Source organism: Pezoporus flaviventris, unplaced genomic scaffold (genome assembly GCF_033815535.1).
Source record: "Pezoporus flaviventris isolate CSIRO_AGI_PZ_B2104156 unplaced genomic scaffold, CSIRO_AGI_Pfla_v1 ptg000116l, whole genome shotgun sequence".
Lineage (NCBI taxonomy): Eukaryota > Metazoa > Chordata > Aves > Psittaciformes > Psittacidae > Pezoporus > Pezoporus flaviventris.
The window spans coordinates 2024821-2045444 of record NW_026892664.1 but is presented as its reverse complement, the minus strand read 5'-3'; the positions used below and the strand labels follow the sequence as shown (position 1 = coordinate 2045444).

General features: G+C 46.9%; 1 pseudogene; it reads left to right on the top strand.

The window, feature by feature from the left end:
* The first annotated feature begins 250 nt into the window (after positions 1-250).
* Positions 251-4773, top strand: LOC133282275 (olfactory receptor 8I2-like; annotated as a pseudogene).
* Positions 4774-20624: the final 15851 nt, after the last annotated feature.

The following is a 20624-nucleotide window of genomic DNA, read 5'->3' as shown; positions in this document are numbered from 1 at the left end:
GCCCTCCCTCCTTTGCCTTAAAGTATCTACTTGCTTCTAAGTGTGCTCGTGATGGTTGTGGTGTTTAGCCTTGGGTACTTGGTGTTTTCCTCTCTCAAAGAGAATTTACCTTATATTGACTTGTATGTATGTAAGTGGTGTAACTGATTGATAGACAAAACCTGATATTCTTAACATTATTGAGGGATTTGGGCCTATTTAGCATTTCAATTTGAAGACATAAATCAGGCAAACTGCTTGTAGGTTCACTATGGTTGAAGATAATTATACGTCCCACTCTGAGCTTATTCTCCTGGGCTTCACAAACAGGGAAGACCTGTGGGTGATGTGCTTTGTCTTATTCCTTGCCATCTATGTGGTTACCTTCATAGGAAACCTGGGAGTAATTGCATTAATCAGAATGGATTCCTACCTACACACCCCCATGTACTTCTTCCTAAGCCACTTGTCTCTCCTGGATGTCTGCTACTCCTCTACCATCATCCCTCAAGCCTTGCTCGATGTTCTAGTGGAGAAGAAGGTGATTTCCTTCATTAGATGTGCCACTCAGCTCTTCTGCTTTTCAACCTGTGCCACCACCGAGTGCTACGTCCTGGCTGCTATGATCGCTACATGGCCATTTGTAACCCCCTTCTCTACTCCATAGTCATGTCCCAAAGGCTTTGCATTGGGATGTTGGCTGGGTCCTACTTAGCTGGCGTGATCAGCTCTACCATGCACACGGTTTCCATATCTCATCTCCCGTTCTGTCGGTCCAAGACGATCAATCACTTCTTCTGTGATGGACCACCACTGCTAGCCCTCTCCTGCTCTGACACCCCTGCCATTGAGGTGATGGCTGCTGCCGTGGTGGGGTTCAAGGTACTGAGCACCACGGTCTTCATCCGCATCTCCTACTTGTCGGTCCTTTCCACTGTCATGCGGATTCAGTCTGTGGCTGGTCGATGTAAAGCTTTCTTCACCTGTGCCTCTCACTTCATCTCCATTGCTTTGTACTACGGCAGCTCCCTCTTCATGTACCTGCGCCCTAGGTCCCGGAAGTCCTCAAAGCATGATGAGGTGGTCTCCATGCTGTACTCTGTGGCTGTCCCCATGATGAACCCACTCATTTACAGCCTAAGAAATGCGGATTTGAAGAATGACATGAGGCCAGCAAAAAGTAGAGTCTTCTGCTCTTTGTCCATTCATGGTTCCTAGTCAGCTGAAAGGAGAGCACTACCCTGCCCTGGTGAGAAGCAGCAGGATGGATATTGCACCTTCAAGGATGGTTCGATATTGCATCTTGATGAGGATGGTTGGATATAGCACCTTCAAGTATGCTTGGATATAGCACCTGCACAAAGAAGGGACTAAACATACTTGGAAGCATGACAGCTGGAAAACACACTTCTCCTTAAACCAAGGCTACATTCTGTGCTGGCATGGACAGGACTTTCTCTGGCTGCAGCCTGAGACCTGACAGTGACTGTGTACTGGAAAGAAAGTTGTTGTCCAAAGTGATTGTCACTTAAATATTACTTGAAATTAATATATTTTATTATTTAAATGTTATTAAACATAACAATAAACTTTATTTCAGGCTTCAGAGTGCAAAAGGGAGAAGGTAGGTGGCGTCTTTGCCCTGCTGGCATCAAACCAGCAGATATCTAAGCTCATGTTTTATATTAGGAAATGATTTCTGGTGTTATTTCTGGTTTTAAGGAAATATTAACTGGTATTTCCAGGTATTTCAACTCCAGCCCACAAGGTTTGGTCACGTGAAATGACAGAGGGGATATTGAGGTGAGCTCTTAGGCAGAAGCTCTTCCCTGTGAGGGTGCTGAGGCGCTGGCACAGGGTGCCCAGAGAACCTGAGGCTGTCGCATCCTTGCCAGTTTTCAAGGCCAGGTTGGACACAGGGGCTTGGAGCAAGCTGCTCTAGTGGAAGGGGTCCAAGCCCATGGCAGGGGTTGGAGCTGGATGAGCTTTAAGGTCCTTTCCAACACAAACTATGATGCGATTGTATGAAATAAAGCTTTGACAGTCTGTTGGTCAACAAAGCCCTTGTGCTAAATGGGGACAAGTCATATCTGAGCCTCTGCTCTGCTGCGAATTTAAGTAGGGGTGTAAAGAGCCTGAGTGCTTTTAGGAGGGAGGATCCAATGCTTTTGACAAAAGTGTTGTACAATCACTAGTCAAGTGTATGGAAATAAATGCACCTGATGGAAAGGACTCCTCATGACCAGCACAAACCATCTACACAGAGGATGCTTTGTTGTGCTTGTTTTCAGCTCCCTTCAATGCAATATTAGATGATCTCTGTGAATGTAAAGGGCTTCCTCAGGGAAATACTGAAAGGAAGATGTATGTGACAGATGGGGAAATACAAAGCAAAGTGTCCTGGGCCTGTCTTCCTGGGTAGGTCTCTGCAGGAGGTGCTGATGCAGCCAGGAAGACTTTGGGGAGAGAGGAATTGAGAGGTTGTTTTGCTGATCAAGTCAAACTAATTATCCGATGGAGGAGGGTCCTTTGGGAGAACAGTTTGCACAACACAAGCCTCTGAGGTAATGCCTCCTGTGAGATAAAACCCCTCCACCAGCCAGCCTGGAGCATCCTGCTCCCAAGCATCTCTCCTTCAACCCATCGCATGGTCTCCAGGAGGAGCTGCAGGCACTGCATCCACCACCACCTTCCTCTTTAACCAAGCAGGTACAAAAGGGTTTGATGGGTGGTGGGTCCAGTTTGACCCTGGTCTTGCTGCCTCTCACATGCTTGATGACATGTTGAAATTCACTCTTCTTCAGGGACTGTATCGATAGGGCAAGGGGTGATGGGTTTAAACTGAAACAGAGAAATTCAGGTTGGAAATAAGGAAGGAATTCTTCCCTGTGAGGGTGCTGAGGCGCTGGCACAGGGTGCCCAGAGAAGCTGTGGCTGCCCCATCCCTGGCAGTGTTCATGGCCAGGCTGGACACAGGGGCTTGGAGCAAGCTGCTCTAGTGGAAGGTGTGCCTGCCCGTGTCAGGATTTGGAGCTGTCTGAGCTTTAATTTCCCTTCAACCCAAACCATTCTATCATAGCCCATGGTGTGAATAAAAGTGCCCTAATATGCCTAGTAGGTTTGCTTCAAAAACACCAGCATTCCTGACCCCATCTACAACAGATTTAGCGATATTTTAGCATGAGAATATCCAAGCTAAAGCCTTAGAATTTTGGTTTATATATGGTATGTTTTGTGTTTTACACCCTTAGGTGGATATTTGGGTTGGTCATAGGAAGCTCACTGCATTCCCAGCAAAGCTCTGCTGGAGCCAAGTCCACTGCTTTCCCTTAACATTATGCAGGGTGGGGGTTCTTCAAAAGCAGATAAACTTAGAACTTAAAAGAAATTTCAAGTACATGGCTTTGTGTGGTGTTGAAAAGGATGCAGCACAAGTAATGAATCTACAGAAGAGCACTGATCCACTCTGAAAAATACAAAAAAGGGAGAAAAATAATCCTTAAAATTTCCAGAAATCAGTGAAGAAAATACATCTTTTCTGTTTTCCACATTTTGTGATGTACTTATTTGGTTTTATTGTATTACGTTTGGATAGACGTGATGTTTCTCACTGTTTCATTAGTGATGTGTATATCAATCATTGTAGAATTATTCTCTTTTAATTTCAGGCTGTGTAATGAGCTCCTTCACCTCTTTGACTTCAGATTTTGAGTTACAGACAGAAATACACCATTACAAATATACCTTTTTCTATTGCATTTACTTTGTGGATTAAACTCCAACTAAACTTCCAAATTATTTCTCTTGTAGGGATGTATTTCAGTGGTTCCTTTCATTTCAATCCAAATCCATCAACTTGTTGAAATGACAGATACAGGAAACCTCACAGTTCTCTCCGGCTTCATCCTTCTGGGTTTCTCTGATGCCCCAGCGCTACAAACCACCATCTTCACAGTCTTCTTATCCCTCTATGTTTTCATGGTGCTGGGGAACCTGACGATGATCCTGCTGATCAACACTGACCCCCACCTCCACATCCCCATGTACTTCTTCCTGAGCCACTTATCTTGCATGGATGTTTGCCTTTCCTCTGCTATCATCCCAAAAGCTCTGGAGACCTTCCTGCTGGGGGGAAGCCACATCTCCTTTTGGGGTTGCTTTGCCCAGATGTATATTTTCGTGGCTCTACTTGTCTGTGAGACCTTCCTGCTTGGGGTAATGGCTTACGACCGATACATGGCTGTGTGCAAGCCCCTGCTCTACACCACTACCATGACCAGGGCGCGTTGCTATGGCATGATGGTGCTGGTGTACACCATCGGGTTCCTCACCTCCCTGGTGCACATCACGCTGGCAGGGAGGTTGTCCTTCTGTCAGGCCAGGAGCATCAACCACTTCTTCTGTGAGCTGCCCACCCTCCTGCAGCTCTCCTGCTCAGACACAAGCACAAATGAGGTCTTGCAGGTTTACAACACTGTGTTTAATGCCATGGTCTCTCTCCTGATGATCCTGGTGTCCTACACCTACATCCTCCACACCGTCCTGCAGATCCCTTTGGCCACGAGGAGGCTGAAGGTCTTCTCTACCTGCACCTCCCACTTGGTTGCCATCACCATCTTCTACGCACCCGCGATCCTCACCTACGTCCAGCCTCATGAGGCATCCTCATGGGATCAGACAAAGCTGGTGTCGGTGTGTTACTGCATCCTCACCCCAACCCTCAACCCCCTCATCTACAGCCTGAGGAACAAGGAGGTGAAGGGGGCTCTGAGGAGGCTGTGGGAGCGAAAGCTGCTGCCACATCTATGCAGGGTTTGAAAGCACATTTGGAGCCCTTCAGTACTGTGGAGGTAAGGAAGGAATATGTGGAATATGTGATTATGGAATTGAGCATTACTGGCCATTATTGGTCATTATAGCTCACTACTGGTCATTATTACAGCAAGTGCAGGGTATGGAAGCCAACACAACTAATGGTTCTCTTCAAACAGCTTCAGGTTGTTTTAAACGAGGCCTGAGCCTTCAGTAATTCATCCAAATAGGTATCAGGTATTTAATAACAGGCCTGAGAGAGCACCATGTGTTTTGTGTCTAAATTGTGCTAAATGAAATTAGAGCCCACAAAAAGGAGGCTCAGGCTTGAGGTAAGGCACTGACCACTGTCTCCATTGCCTACTTGATAAGCATTTCCTCAATGATGAACTGGTGGAAGGTCAAGAGGATTTGATACAGCTCTGGTGTCCCCAACACAAGGAGAACATGGAGCTGCTAGAGCAAGTCCAGAGATGCAACAGGTATGCTCAGGGGCTAGAGCACCTCCCGTATGGGGCCAGGCTGAGAACATTGGGGCTGTGCAGCCTGGAGAAGAGAATCTGCTTGGAGACCTCAGAGCAGCTTCCAGTGTCTGAAGGGGACTACAAGAAACCTGCAGGAGGGCTTTGGCCAAGGGCCTGCAGGGACAGGCCAAGGGGAATGGCTTTAACCTGCCCGAGGGGAGACTGAGATGAGCTCTTTGGCAGAAGCTCTTCCCTGTGAGGGTGCTGAGGTGCTGGTACAGGGTGCCCAGAGAAGCTGTGGCTGCCCAATCCCTGGAAGTGTTCAAGGGCAGGTTGGACACAGGGGCTTGAAGTAAGCTGCTCTAGTGGAAGGTGTCCTTGTCTGTGGCAAGTGTTGGAGCTGGAGGAGCTTTAAGGTCCCTTCCAACACAAACCAGGCTGGGATTCTGTGAAATGAAGCTCTGACAGTCTGTTGGTCAACAAAGCCTTTGTGCTAAATGGGGACAAGTCATATCTGAGCCTCTGCTCTGCTGCGAATTTAAGTAGGGGTGTAAAGAGCCTGAGTGCAGGTGAGAGGGAGGATCAGGGGTCTTCCTCTTCCCTGAGTACCCAAGGTGCTGCTTGCCTGGCTATCTTGACGAAGCTGATGGAGCAAGTACGGTACCCACCTGTCCTGGGTTCAGCAGTCGCAGTCATGTTTCTCCTCCTTGGTAGCTGGTGCAGTGCAGTGTTTTGGCTTTCGGCTCGGGAGCAGAGCTGATAGAGATGTTTTGGTTTGGCTAAGGACTTTGTGAGCCTCATGCTCTGCCAGGGAGGAGGGGAAGCCAGGAGGAAGCAGAGACAGGACACCTGACCCAAACTGACCAAAGAGCTATTCCATACCACAGCACGTCATGCCCAGGATGTAACTGGGAGTTAGCCGGAAGGGCTGGGAGACTGCAAGGTTGGAGGAGGTATCGGTCGGAGCTTGGTTGGGCTTGGGGGGCGAGTTATCGGTCAGCGGGTGGTGAGGTGTTGTATTCTGTTCCCTTGTTATTTCCTTTATCATTATTATCATTGGTGGTAGCAGTAGTGATTTGTGTTATACCTTAGTTACTAAACTGTTCTTATCTCAACCCGTGGGAGTTGCATTCTTTTGATTCTCCTCTCCGTCCCTCCGAGAGCAGGGGGAGGGCAAGAAAGGGGGGGAAGTGAGCGAACGAATTACCTGACTGGGTTTAAACCACGACACCACCTGTCTGCATCTGGGACTTGAAGCTGCATTATTCACCCTGCACAAGCACACCCAGGTATTCTCAGTGCCTCTTTCTGGATTCATGTAGTTCTTTTCAATAACCTTTGAATTATATTATTCTTCTTTTCTAAATTAGGTTGAGGGTTATTCCTCCCTCTGTTATATTGATTTTCCCAGTCCCCAAGCCTTTGCTTTAGCCCAGTACCCAATGGGGAAGAAAGACATTCAAAACCACACAGAAATCCTTTTCTACCCTCCTCCAGTGCATCTCCTGGACTGTCAGTCTGGTGCCTTCCAGCAGAAAAAACGGTTGACATTGAAAACATCTAAAGCCATCTACGGTCTTCTCTTTCTTCCTTCCCCACACTTTCATAGCCCAGTTTTCTCCTCTCATTGCCCCATCCTTTGACTTTTCTAAATGTCTGGGACAAGGTTATCATTTAATATTTCTCCTAAGGGGTTCATAATATCTCTTCATGTAGGAGAAGCATTCAGGACACAGCGGCACTCAGGATTCTTCAGATGAAGACTGGGAAATCTGACTTCATCCTGATATATCATCAAAGCAGCCACATTTTGAGCCAATGCTTTTGACCAAAGTGTTGTTCAATCACTAGTCAAGTGTATGGAAATAAATGCATGTGATGGTAAGGACTCCCCATGACCAGCGCAAACCATCCACACAGAGGTTGCTTTGTTGAGCTTGTTTTCAGCTCCCTCCAATGCAATATTAGATGAACCCTGTGGATGTCAAGGGCTTCCTCAGGAAACACTGAAAGAAAGGGGTATGTGATAGATGAGGAAATACAAAGCAAAGTGTCCTGGGCCTGTCTTCCTGGGTAGGTCTCTGCAGGAGAGCTGGTCTTGGAGGTGTTGATGCAGCCAGAAGGAGTTTGGGGAATGAATGGTTCCTTCAAACAGCTTCAGGTGATTTTAAGTGTGGACTGAGTCTTGGATAATTCATCCAAATAAGTATTAGTTATTTAAGAGCAGGACTGAGATAGCACCATGGTGTTTTGTGTTTAAATTGAGCTAAATGAAAGTAGTTCCCACAAAAAGGAGGCTCAGCCTTGAGGTAAGGCAGTGACCACTGTCTCCAGTGCCTGGTTGATAACTGTTCATCCCAAGCGAGCTTGAAGATCTGAGGGAAGGACCAAAGGTTCAACACAGCTCTGGTATCCCCTGCAGTTCTGATACAGTTTTGGTGTCTATAGAATCCTAGAGTCATAGAATAGTTAGGATTGGAAAGGACCTTAACATCACATAGTTCCAACCCCCCTGCCATGGGCAGGGACACCTCACAGTAAACCATCTCACCCAAGTCTCTGTCCAACCTGGTCTTGAACACTGCCAGGGATGGAGCATTCACAACCTCCCTGGGCAACCCATTCCAGTGCCTCACCACCCTCACAGGAAGGAATTTCTTCCATATATCTAACCTAAACTTCCCCTCTTTAAGTATGAACCCATTACCCCTTGTCCTATCATTACAGTCCCTAATGAAAAGTCCCTCCACAGCATCCCTATAGGCCCCCTTCAGATACTGGAAGCTGCTCTGAGGTCTCCATGCAGCCTTCTCTTCTCCAGGCTGAACAGTCCCAACTTCCTCAGCCTGTCTTCATACGGGAGGTGCTCCAGTCCCTGATCATCCTCGTGGCCTCCTCTGGACTTGTTCCAACAGTTCCATGTCCTTTTTATGTTGAGGAAACCAGAACTGCACACAATGCTCCAGGTAAAGTCTCACAAGAGAAGAGCACAGGGGCAGGATCACCTCCTTCGACCTCCTGGCCGCTCTCCTTTGGATGCAGCCCAAGATACTGTTGGTTTCTGGGCTGCAAGCACACACTGCTGGCTCATGTTCATTTTCTCATCGCCCAGCACCCCCAAGTCCTTCTCTGCAGGGAGCATAAGAAGGCCATGGAGCTGCTGGAGTAAGTCCAGAGAAGGCCACGAGGATGCTCAGGGGCTGGAGCAGCTCCCGTATGGCACCAGGCTGAGAACACTGGGGCTGTTGAGCCTGGAGAAGAGAAGCTGCTTGGAGATCTCAGAGCAGCTTCCAGTGTCTGAAGGGGGTTACAAGGATGCAGGAGAGGAATTCTTCATCAGGGAGTGTAGGGATAGGACAAGGGGTGATGGGTTCAAACTGAAACAGGGGGATCCAGATTGGATGTAAGGAAGGAATTCTTCACTATGAGGGTGCCAAGGTGCCGGAAGAGGGTGCCCAGAGAAGTGGCTGCCCCATCCCTGGCAGTGTTCAAGGCCAGGTTGGACACAGGGGCTTGGAGAAAACTGCTCTAGTGGAAATTGTCCCTGCCCATGGCAGGGGTTGGAAGTTGAGAGCTTTTAGGTCCCTTCCAACATAAACCAGTCTGGGATTCTGTGATACCTGATATGAGCATCCAATACATTTATCCCGTGTAAGTGAGCTGGAGCAGTGCTAAGGACTTGTGATAGGCACACATAGGTTAGCATGTGGCCAGAAGTGTGTCCCAACTAAAATCTTCCTGGGATGTGTGGTCCTCACATCTTTTCTTTCTGTTTAATGGACTGTACAACTGCTGGAGGAACATGTACTTATATAATGACAAACTGAATAAATTTGTGGTTTAAAATAAGCACCTTTGGAAACCGTGGTCTTCTGCAAAGAACTGTGATGAATAATGAATGAATGCAATGGCAACCAGTCAAAATCTAATTTAAGTTGGCGTGAAGTGAAATGCTCACTTTATAAGCTTTTAATCAAAGTTTTTGATGGAGTTTTCATGAAAAATCAAGACATTTGGACAATTCCCTCAAGAAAAGAGAACACAACATGTGAAGCATCTTATTCAGATAGAATAAGAGAGGGACTCTTCATCAGGGCCTGTAGGGACAGGCCAAGGGGAATGGCTTTAACCTGCCCGAGGGGAGACTGAGATGAGCTCTAAGACAGAAGCTCTTCCCTGTAAGGGTGCTGAGGCGCTGGCAAAGGGTGCCCAGAGACGCTGTGGCTGCCCCATCCCTGGCAGTGTTCAAGGCCAGGTTGGACACAGGGGTTGGAGCAAACTGCTCTAGTGGAAGGGGTCCCTGCCCGTGGCAGGGGTTGGAAGTTGAGAGCTTTTAGGTCCCTTCCAACATAAACCAGTCTGGTATTCTGTGATACCTGATATGAGCATCCAATACATTTATCCAAGGTAAGTGAGCTGGAGCAGTGCTAAGGACTTGTGATAGGCACACATAGGTTAGCATGTGGCCAGAACTGTGTCCCAACTAAAATCTTCCTGGGATGTGTGGTCCTTACAACTTTTCCTTTCTGGATGCTCAGTATCAGATCTGTGCTTTGTGGATTTGACCATGTCATATCCCCCATCCCTGGCAGTGTTCAAGGCAGGTTGGACACAGGGGCTTGGAGCAAGCTGCTCCAGTGGAAGGTGTTGGGGTTGGAGCTGGAGGAGCTTTAAACACCCTTCCAACAAAAAACATTCCATGATTCCATGATTTTGCATAACTGAGGAGAGATTATTCTCATTAACACAATAAAAGAGCTCTTTGCTCCTTTCTGCTCCATTCTTTCATCCTCTGCGCACAGGAATACATTAGAGGAGGCTGAATGCAGAGCTGCCGCTGTGTTTAGGGCATTGGGTGGTGGAAAACCCAGTTCCCCTCTCCTTGAGACATCAGGGAGTGCAGCTACAGTAATTGCCATGACCAGCATCACCTGGATCGTTCTCACACACCCTCTGCCATAGGCTCAGGCTCTATTTAAGCTCAGTCCTGGCACTGGGCCCACTTCCAGGGCTGTGCTGTAACTGGGTTTGCTCCGGATCTGTAACAACCATGAACCTGACTCTTAGTTTCCCCTGGGCTATCAGTGGAAGCTGCTGCTGTGCTCAGGCACACGGGGACTGTGCTCTGCTTTGTGGCCACTTTCAGCTCCCAGCTTGCCTTCCCATTGGGAATAACTTGTCCTGGCTGCTCCCTTGAGGCACCTTGCATCATGCAAACAGCACAAACAACTCTTAATGAGAGGCAAGACCCTCTGGTGTCCAAGCTAGGGACAAGGCAATCTCTAACGGAAAGTGTGTTATAAACATCTCCCCCTCCTTGTCTGTGTATGTCTCTTAGGGAAAATGACCCCTGTTCAACTGGGTGCTCCAGACAGATTTTGGTTTACTGTACATCAGGCATCCAAATGCAAACTCCTACATCCGGGGGGGAAAAAAGAAGTTAAAATTATAAGTATAGCCTACAGTGGGTATGCTTAGTCATGTTTTCCATGTCCAACTAACAGAAATGGTGCTGGGAGTCTTTCTCTTTTATTTTTAGCTATGAAAAACATGTCAGCAGCTGCTTAAACTTCGACTGCAACAGACAGCGCTGTTACGATGGTCACGACCTAGAAGGTACAGAAGCCAAGCAGCTGGGATCACTTGCTAGAGAAGGGGGAATTGACAAAGTAATTGCAAGAGAGAAAAAGTCCCTCAGCCTTTGGAGGCTGCTCTTGGCAGCTGTGAAAGAAAGGTTTCCATACAAGGATGATGTTACGAGTCATTCGGCCAAGTGGACTACTATAGACAAAGGCATCCAGTCTCTGAGAGAATCAGCCATCGTAGAGATAATCTATCACATCAAGCTGAATAACGGGGATACACCTATAGATCCAGATGAAGTTGAATGTACACGACCCATGTGGCAAAAACTTACACGGAATGCACCGTCATCATATGCCCATTCATTGGCAACAGTGACCTGGAATGACATAGTACCACTAACAGTGGATGAAATGGTTCATAAACTCCGAGAGTTCGAAGACAATCTCACCCCTTCCATCATCTCAGCTGTGGAAAAACTGTCCCAGTATAGAGGTACCAAGGCCAAGTCATGCCTGACCAACCTGAGTACTTTGAGTAATGTGAGCATTGATGTTTGGATGGACAAGTAGTGGCCAGAATTTACCTCACCGTTAACAAGGTCACCACGATCTTCTGTTGGGTCTTTGAAGCCAAACTTGTGAGCTATGGTTTGAGTACAAGGAATTGAAGATGAGTGGAAACCTGGTTCATTGTACATGGTACCTGACATTGCTGATGGACAATGGTACCAGCTCCCCTGATGTACCCCCTTGTCGTGTCCCCTAAGTGCTGTTTCCCGCTGGTGACTGGCTTATACCTCATGGGGCTGACCAATGGCGTGGGACAGACCTGTCCTTCTGCATGTCCACCCTGTCCTTCTGCAGGTCCAGTGTCATCAACCTCTTCTGTGACATTACCCTCTCATCTCACTCTCTACCTCTGACACCAAAGTCAGCCACATCATCCTGACCACTGCAACATCTCTCTTTGGTGTGTCCAGCAGCCTGGTTATCCTGCTCTCCTACGTGGCCATCATCCCCACCATCCTGAGCATCAATTCAGCCGAGGGCAAGCGCAAAGCCTTCTCCACCTGCACCTCCCACCTCACCACTGTCAGCATCTTCTATGGGGCATGCTTTTTTATGTATTTATTCCCCAGCTCAGACAGCTCTAGAGCAGCAGATAAATGGGCTGTGGTGCTCTACACCGTGGTGACTCCCATGCTGAACCCCTTGATCTACAGCCTGAGGAATAAGGAGGTGAAGGAGGCTTTGAGGAGGCTCACAAAAATATAATGATCTTGAATGGTGCAAGTTTAGGGCCAGACAGAATGGAGATGTGGGGTAGATGCTCGGGTTTTGGTTAAGTATGGACAACATGTTGGGGGTCTTCTGCACCCAGACTTACATGATGCACTGGTTGATGTGTTTGAGAATACAACTGATTTCACTCTCCATACTTTGATAATTATATTTAGTAGTTAATTTCACCTAATTAGTTAATTAGTAGTTTATTTCATGTCATGAAGACACAGGTAGACAACTACAAGCATGCACATCTTAGGATAAGGGGGGACCTGATCTCTCTCTACACCTGCCTGACAGGAGGATGGAGCCAGGGGGGGCTGGGCTCTGCTCCCAAGGAACAAGGGATGGGACAAGAGGAAATGGCCTCAAGCTGCACCAGGGCAGGTTTAGATGGAGCTGAGGAACAATTCCTGCCCCAGAGGGTGCTCAGGCATTGGAACAGGATGCCCAGGGCAGGGCTGCAGGCACCAGCCTTGCAGGAGTTCACAAACCCTATAGACAAGGCCTCAGTGCAATGGGTCAGTGGAGGCCTTGACACGTGGTTTAAACCACCACACACGGCAAGGGAACACTTGGACTGCATGAACTTAAAGCTCTTTTCATTTTTGTTCTCCCTTTTGCTTGGCAAATGAGAATAAACTGTGAATTCTACCCTTCCACTGAATGAAACTCCACTTCTTAATGGTGTTGTTAAATTCATTAAAGGCCTTAAGAAAAGGACAAAAACACCTTTAGCAAGAAAAACAGAGATGATAGCAAATAAGTGCGATGCCATGCAGGCAGTATTTTTAGCTTTTGATGGACAAAATGATTTCCAGCACCATACACCTCATTTCATTTTAGACAGCAAAGAATTTAAGTGAAATATGGTACTTGTGTGACCTCTGTTATGAATGAAGGCGTTTTGAAAGCGTTTTAAGAAGTGATAGTGATGAATTCCCACCAAAGGGCAGAAACTATCAAGGAATCCCCATCCACTGCTCCACACCTTTGCTTTCCATTCCCCTGTTGGCAGCAATAGAAGCCATGATCTCCATGGCAGCCTGATCACAACAGAGCACAGGAGCTGTGGTGCTGTTCAGCAGCCTTCAGACCTGATACGTGGCAGCCCTTGGCAGCCTGGAGCAATGGCATTGCCTGCCCTGATGTCTCTCCTGTTGCTTTCCTTCAGAGAGAGCTGAATGGTGATGGGCAAACACAGTATAAATAAAACACCCCAAAATACATCACTGTGTGCATTACCTCAGTCCATAGAGCTGCAGCCACTGCCAGGACCATGGTGAAACCCGGAGGCATGGCTGAGCCTTAGGGCTATACTAGACACACATAATAACCTAGGCTGGAGGGAGAAGGTCCATGGCTGGATTCAGTTCAGTATGGATATAAGTGGTTTTCTCATTTCTTAACAACACACAACTAGCAGGTATCCAGGGCCAATCAGCTGAATCCTGCTTTGTTCCCAAAGCTTCCTGATAATTCCCTGGTTATTATTTAACCCAGATGACAGTTGTTTTCCTGCTGAGCCTTGGGGACAAGCAGGGGCAGAGGTTTCACACCCTCCCTGGCCCCTATGTCAGTGTTTGACTGCTCTTACAGTGGGGTTTTCTAACTCCCTCTGTTTGTAACTGGAATTTCCCATGCTGCACATTCACAGTAGGAAATCTGAGATTTATCCTCATCTGCACGATAAAGCACATAGAGAACTTGCAGGAGGCATCAAGTCGAAAAGAATGGGACACCATTAATTCTTGCATGAATCCTTTCTCTGCCCCTGAAATCATAGAAGCATGGAATTGTTTGGGTTGGAAGGGACCTTAAAGCTCCTCCAGCTCCAACCCCTGCCACAGGGTTGCTTGCTTGCTCCAAGCCCCTGTGTCCAACCTGGCCTTGAACACTGCCAGGGATGGGGCAGCCACAGCTTCCCTGGGCACCGTGTGCCAGCGCCTCAGCACCCTCACAGGGAAGAGCTTCTGGCCAAGAGCTCATCTCAATCTCCCCTCTGGCAGCTTAAAGCCATACCCCTTGGCCTCTCCCTAAAAGCCCTTGTTCAAAGCCCCTCTCCAGATTTCTTGTAGCCCCTCTTAAGGTATTGAAAGGCCACAATAAGGTCTCTCTGGAGCCTTCTACAACAATAGTCAATGACTTTATGTCCAGCTGCTCTCTCCTTCACCATCACCAAGTGTTTAAACAGGAACCTGAGATCTTAGTGCCTTGAAAACACAAGTCTACGTGTACAACCCTATCACTCTGCTTCTTGTGGCTTCACATTGGAGCTGCTGCTATCAAACCCCAAAGCTTTTTGCTCCTTGTTGTGTGTGTTTAAAGGAGCCAGTGGTTTGCTGTGTCTAAGGGCTGCCACTGCCTTCAATGGGGTTATCATCTGAGCAGGAGCCAGAGCAAACACCACATGATGTCCTAGGAAGCAGAAGCCTCAGCCAGCATTGCAATGCATCTTCCTGCTGGGTCATGATGAGCAGGCAATGAGGTGCCTGGCTTCTGGCATTCCTGCTGATGAGCTCCTAATGGCTTTAGCTCCCCACTCTCAGGTGGAGCTGCTTTCATTGTAGTTAAATCTGGTTTAAAGGCAGCTGAGCAAATGCTGGGTAGGAGCTACCTCCCCTTTTTGGGTACTTAGTGATTGGATTTAGGAATCACCTCAAATGTCCTTAGGCAAGCACTTATCTCCTTACATTTGAATGTACCATGTCACCTCTATGCGTTTACTGGGTCCATCAGTTCTCTTTATTGCTGAGGGAGATTTGGTGGGGTTCATGCCTCTCACTGCAAGGCAGACACCTCCATTGCTCCAGCTGAAGAGATCTGAATGAGCTCTGCTGATTGCATTGGCCTGAGTCTCATCAGCTGTAATGGGACCTTGGCTCATAAATAGATAAGGAGAAATTTTCATGTTTGGCTTGTACTGTAAGTCATGTCTAAAAGAGGGTGAGTGCTGTCCTCTTTGGAGATGTCTGGTATGGCTCCCTTAGCTGGTAAGGTAAAAATGTCATGAAACAAGGGGAACATGTTTTTTTCCCTATTGATTGGAAAGGATTTCAAGCCTTGGGTTTTGAATGTGTGGGTTCTACACTGAGGATGTGATTCCTCTCCAGTGTGTGGTATCTAGATGTCTAAGAAGAACCAGGAACACGGAGTACCAAGCTTTTCTCTCCAGGGTAGCTGGAAACTGAGCTACTTCCTTTCATTACAAGGGGTAATGGTTTAAAACTTAAACAGGGGAAGTTTAGGTTGGATATAAGAAGGAAATTCTTTCCTGTTAGGGTGGTGAGGCACTGGAATAGGTTGCCCAGGGAGGTTGTGAATGCTCCATCCCTGGCAGTGTTCAAGGCCAGGTTGGACGAGGCATTGGGTGATATGATTTAGCGTAAGGTGTCCCTGCCCACGGCAGGGGGGTTGGAACTAGATGATCTTAAGGTCCTTTCCAACCCTAACGATCCTATGATTCTATGTAGAAATGGAAAGATGAAATTCACTTTGGTTTTACTCCCTTTAAAACTGTTGGCCATGTTATCTTTATTTTCTTTTTGAAAAAGAATTGGGAGATATTAGAATGGTTTCTTTTAGACACTGTTGTTATTTGGAGGAACCCTTCTGAGGTCCTGGTGGAAGAAGCAAGGAGATTTTCTTCAAGTACTGGTGAGTTCATCTCTGTGTCTGCCTTTACCAGTATTGATGGCTTGGAAAGAGATGTTGGTGGCTTGAGATGAGCTCTTAGGCAGAAGCTCTTCCCTGGGAGGGTGCTGAGGCGCTGGCACAGGGTGCCCAGAGAAGCTGTGGGCCAGTTTTAGGTCCAAAATGGGCAGGTGGAATCAGACAGACTTCAAAAAGAGAAAATGCTGAGTCCTGCCTATGAGGAGGACTTGCTCTAAGCACTGAGACAGGCTGGGGGGCACCTTATCAGAGAGGGACAAGGCTCTTGTGGTGTCCACTGAGTTGAAATGAGCCATCAATGTGCAATGAACATCTGACCACGGGCTGGGGAATGGAGAAGTAAAAGCTGCTTTGGGAAGGGTGGAGGGAGAAGATGAATTGTGCTGAAGAAATGGCCATCTTGCTTGAAAAGGGGCTGATGGAAAGAGGGGAGTGGGAGGGGAAGGAGGAGGAATGCTCATTTCTCATCAGGCAATATAGTTATTTTAAGGTCATCCCCTCATCTTTTTAAGGTCTGCATACTTCAGGTTAACATGAACAGCAGTCATCTTGTGTACATCTATACATACATACATGTTCTTTAAATAGAAGTAAGAACAGAGGACGGAATATATGCAAGAATAATTCAGATGAGAAGGGGTTGGTTTTTCCCTTGAAGCTACAAGTACGTGGAATTGCATTCAGGGATTCTGGTCTCACTATAATTGACTCAAACATCACTACAGAGTCAGAAAATAACTCCAATTTGATTTCTTATCTATTTAATGCAACACTAATTCTTGTGGCAGATTAAGGCATGATATTATTGTATTTACTTGTCCTTAAATAAGAACAACTCCCACAGACAGCAAAGAAATCATCCCAAACAAGCCTCCTTGTTAAAAAGATTTTGGATGCTCATGAGAAGACACTTATCTTTTGCAGGACCAATTCTTTCCATAACAGAGCAGCCACAGCTTTAGGATTTAAGGTTTAAGATTATTTTTTTCCATATAGGAACTATTGCCTATTATTTTATCAAGGTATTATTTTTCAGTGTATTATTTAGGACCTTCAACCATCATGGTTTTCTCTCCCAGGAATTGGGTGCAGTCCTAAAGGAAACCCCAAATTCTGCATTAACCTCATGCACTGTGTGTTCCTGTGAGCTGGGAGAAGCGATTTAACCTCTTCCCATGTTTCTTTGTCTCCTGCTGCCAAGAGAGTGGCTGGAGGAAAGCACTTGAGTGTGACCACGTTTGTCCTCTTGGGCTTCCCCAACGTGTAGAAGCTGCTCTTTGGGACTGTTTTACTCATCTCCAACACCATGGTGGTGGGGAACCTTATGACCACCAGCTCTCAGCTTCATGTGCCCATCTCCTTATTTCCTCATAGGAAATGTACATATTTCCTCCATAGGATGTATCTGGGTGTCTTGCTTTCCTGGATGGGCCTGCACCGTGGAAAGCTGCCACCATGCTGACCTAGAAGCGGAGTGTAACTTCATTCCTTGTGATAAGTAGTCACGTAACTTGGACCAGGAACAGCCTTTCAAGGCACTGCCTGAGCAGTGTTGGCTTTTCCTTGGATGCCATCTGGTGCTGATGACACAGATGCTCCATGCTTCTGGCCATATGTTGTATGCAGACATGTCCAACCGATTTCATGGCTCAAAGACTCTCAGTGTTGTCTGGAGCTACCCTATCATTTCTTCTTTTCCTTATGTCTCTCCATTTAGGCAAAGGTTATTTTCCATCCCAGCTGCAGCTTACTCATGATTTCTCATTCCAGGGTTTGGGGGTTGAGTCACATCAGTCCATGGAGTCATCTTATCTAACTGTAGGCTTTCACATCTGAATTAGACACAGAAGGTTCGTCTTATAGTGACAAGGATGCATCTGGGGTTTTTGATTCAGCTTGGATCTATTTTAAACATCCATATCAGGGATTTCTTCTGGAAAAAGTGGATGGTTCTCTCCACTTGCAGTGAAGGGTGATGGGCAGACACAGCTACAATGTGGATTGTGTTCAGAGCAAACACAGGCCATAGCCTGAAGAGTCAATTTAAGTAATGGGAAACATCAGCTCACTGTGCTGATGTGTTGGGGTCCTTCAGAAACCCCATTCAAAAGTGAGGAGGTGCAAGCAGCTTTTCATACAACCATGGAATGGTTTGGGTTGGAAGGGAGCTTAAAGCTCACCCAGTTCCAGCCCCCTGCCACAGGCAGAAACACCTTCCAGTAGAGCAGGTTGCTGCAATCACCATCCAACCTGTCCTCAATCATTTCTGTTGGTCAATAATGTCTAATGCAGTAGAGCCTCAAAGCTCAGCATGCATAAATCACTTCCTGAACAGAATAGGAAAGCAAAATGGATGTCGGCAGTGTCCTGGGTGTGTGTTTGCTTTTATAAAGGTTGCTAATAGCAGATATTAAATTCCTGATGAGGGGTTTAAATTCTGCATGGATGGATAGGAAATTATTGCCTAGAAAATGCTAGTGTTGTTTTGCTCTTTTTAGAGCCATAAGAAAGGAACTTTTCCCCATAAACCTCTGCCTAAAGGGGTTTCAGGAAACATGGAGAGGGGCTTAGGACAGGTGCCTGCAGGGACAGGCCAAGGGGAATGGCTTTAACCTGTCAGAGGGGAGACTGAGATGAGCTCTTAGGCAGAAGCTGTTCCCTGGGAGGGTGCTGAGGCGCTGGTACAGGGTGCCCAGAGAAGCTGTGGCTGCCCCATCCTTGGCAGTGTTCAAGGGCAGGTTGGACACAGGGGCTTGGAGCAAGCTGCTCTATTGGAAGGTGTCCCTGCCCGTGGCAGGGGTTGGGGCTGGAGGAGCTTTAAGGTCCCTTTCAACACAAACCAGGCTGGAATTCTATGATCCAGGCCCATGAAATTGTCCTTAATGCACAAACATGCCAACACACTGACCCTCCAACTCCTTGGCTTTGGGCCTGAACCATCTCTGTCAAGCAAGGCAGCTGTAGAAGTGAACTTTGTTGTTAACAAAGAAGAAAGTTTCTTTCTTGTTATCCCCAGCTAATTAATCTCTGATGGCTTGTTATGAAGAATGAGGGAAGTCACATCCAAGTTTTCTGAGAAGCTTTTGTGGTGATGAGGAAACTTCCTTGGTAAACTCCAGAAGGTCTTGTTAAAGCTGATGACTCCTGGAAGGGTGCTTGGTCCCCAGGGACCACTTCTTGCTTTGGCAAAGTGAGCAGCATCACTTGTGATGGAAATAGCTGTGAGTGCTTGTATTGTGAAAGCCTGGATTTTGGGCCTGCTGGAGGGCTTTCTGTGCCCATGCAAGCTTGGTCCTACTCTCTCTGTAAAGACACATCCCTGTCTTCATGACATGCGCAGATCATGTGGTTCTTGCTAATGGGGTGCTTTGTCCCTTCCTGCTTTTGACCCCTAATAAAGGGAGCTGGGGAAGCTCATTGCATTTCTCTTCACTTTTCAGCCTCCTCAAGAATACTTCATACATTGAATTTCTTGTTATTAGTTGCCTTGGGATGAATTTATTTGTGTCTCTCTTTAGTTTTTACCAGTTAAAAATGTTCTTAATCTGTTAAACTGATGCAAGTTGAAGTCTACTACATCCATCCTCCATTTCTGACTGGCTTTCATAAATGTGATTTTCCTACCATTATGAATTTGGGATTGGAGAATAAGCATGGGTCACCTGACTCAACATCTAAAATTCATTGCCTCGTTATGTGCCAGTCAGGTCCCTTCTAGAATGGATAGAAATAAGAGGATGTTTTATCACATCCTAGGACAGCTGGTGAGGATGGATGTTGTCCAGAGCAGGTCTGAACATCAGAAGGACTTGTACCATGCACCCTCTCTCCATGGTATGTGCATCTCTGAATAGCTTTCTCCGGATTAAATGAATTCCAGTCAGGATGTGAAGGCCTCCTGGAAGACAAACTGCATCAGTTGCCCCCTCAAAACTATTTTCAGTTTGTTTTAATCCAAAAGACAGGACAAGAGGAAATGGCCTCAAGATGCACCAGGGCAGGTTTAGTTGGAGCTGAGGAACAATTCCTGCCCCAGGAGGTGCTCAGGCATTGGAACAGGCTGCCCAGGGCAGGGCTGCAGGCACCGGCCCTGCAAGTGTTCACAAACCCTATAGACAAGGCCCTCAGTGCCATGGGTTAGTGGTGGCCTTGGCAGTGCTGTTGTAAGGGTTTGACTGGATGAGCTTGAAGGGCTTTTCCAACCTGGTTGATTCAATGAGTCTAAAAGGAGCCCAGTTCATGCAGCCTGACCCCAGCCTCTGATGGGGATGGAAACACAGTGGGGGGAGGACACTCTGTGTGTGTGTCTTCCAACTTGAACTCTTGAAACTGCTCTTTTTATCTGAACAAATACTAGAGATACAAAAACACACTTTCACTGAGCACAGATGGAGACACAAAACTGTGATTTAATGACTCAGCTTTTAATTATCTAAATTCGAAGAAGGTGAAACTACTTCAGATCTCCTAATCCCTCATCCCAACACTCTTAAAAGAGGTATTTCAGTTTTCCTTTCAGTTGGACTAAAACTTCATATAGGGGGAAAACATATAAGATAATTGAAGGACTAAGAAACCACTTTCTTTGCATGTTTTCCTATAAGTGGTGGTGGAAACTATCACTTAAGTTGCAGGGAAGGAGTCAGATGCAATGAAATGCCCCAGGTCAGGTTTGGTCTCCCTTATATAGAAATGTGGTGTCATTTGCTCTGTCCTGAAGTGCCCAGGACCTTGGCAAGCACTTGACATGTACATCCTGCAACTTTCAGAAGGGTTGGGTCATTCTGGAGCAACATCTGAAAGCTCAGAGTGAGCTTCAGGGGCATCT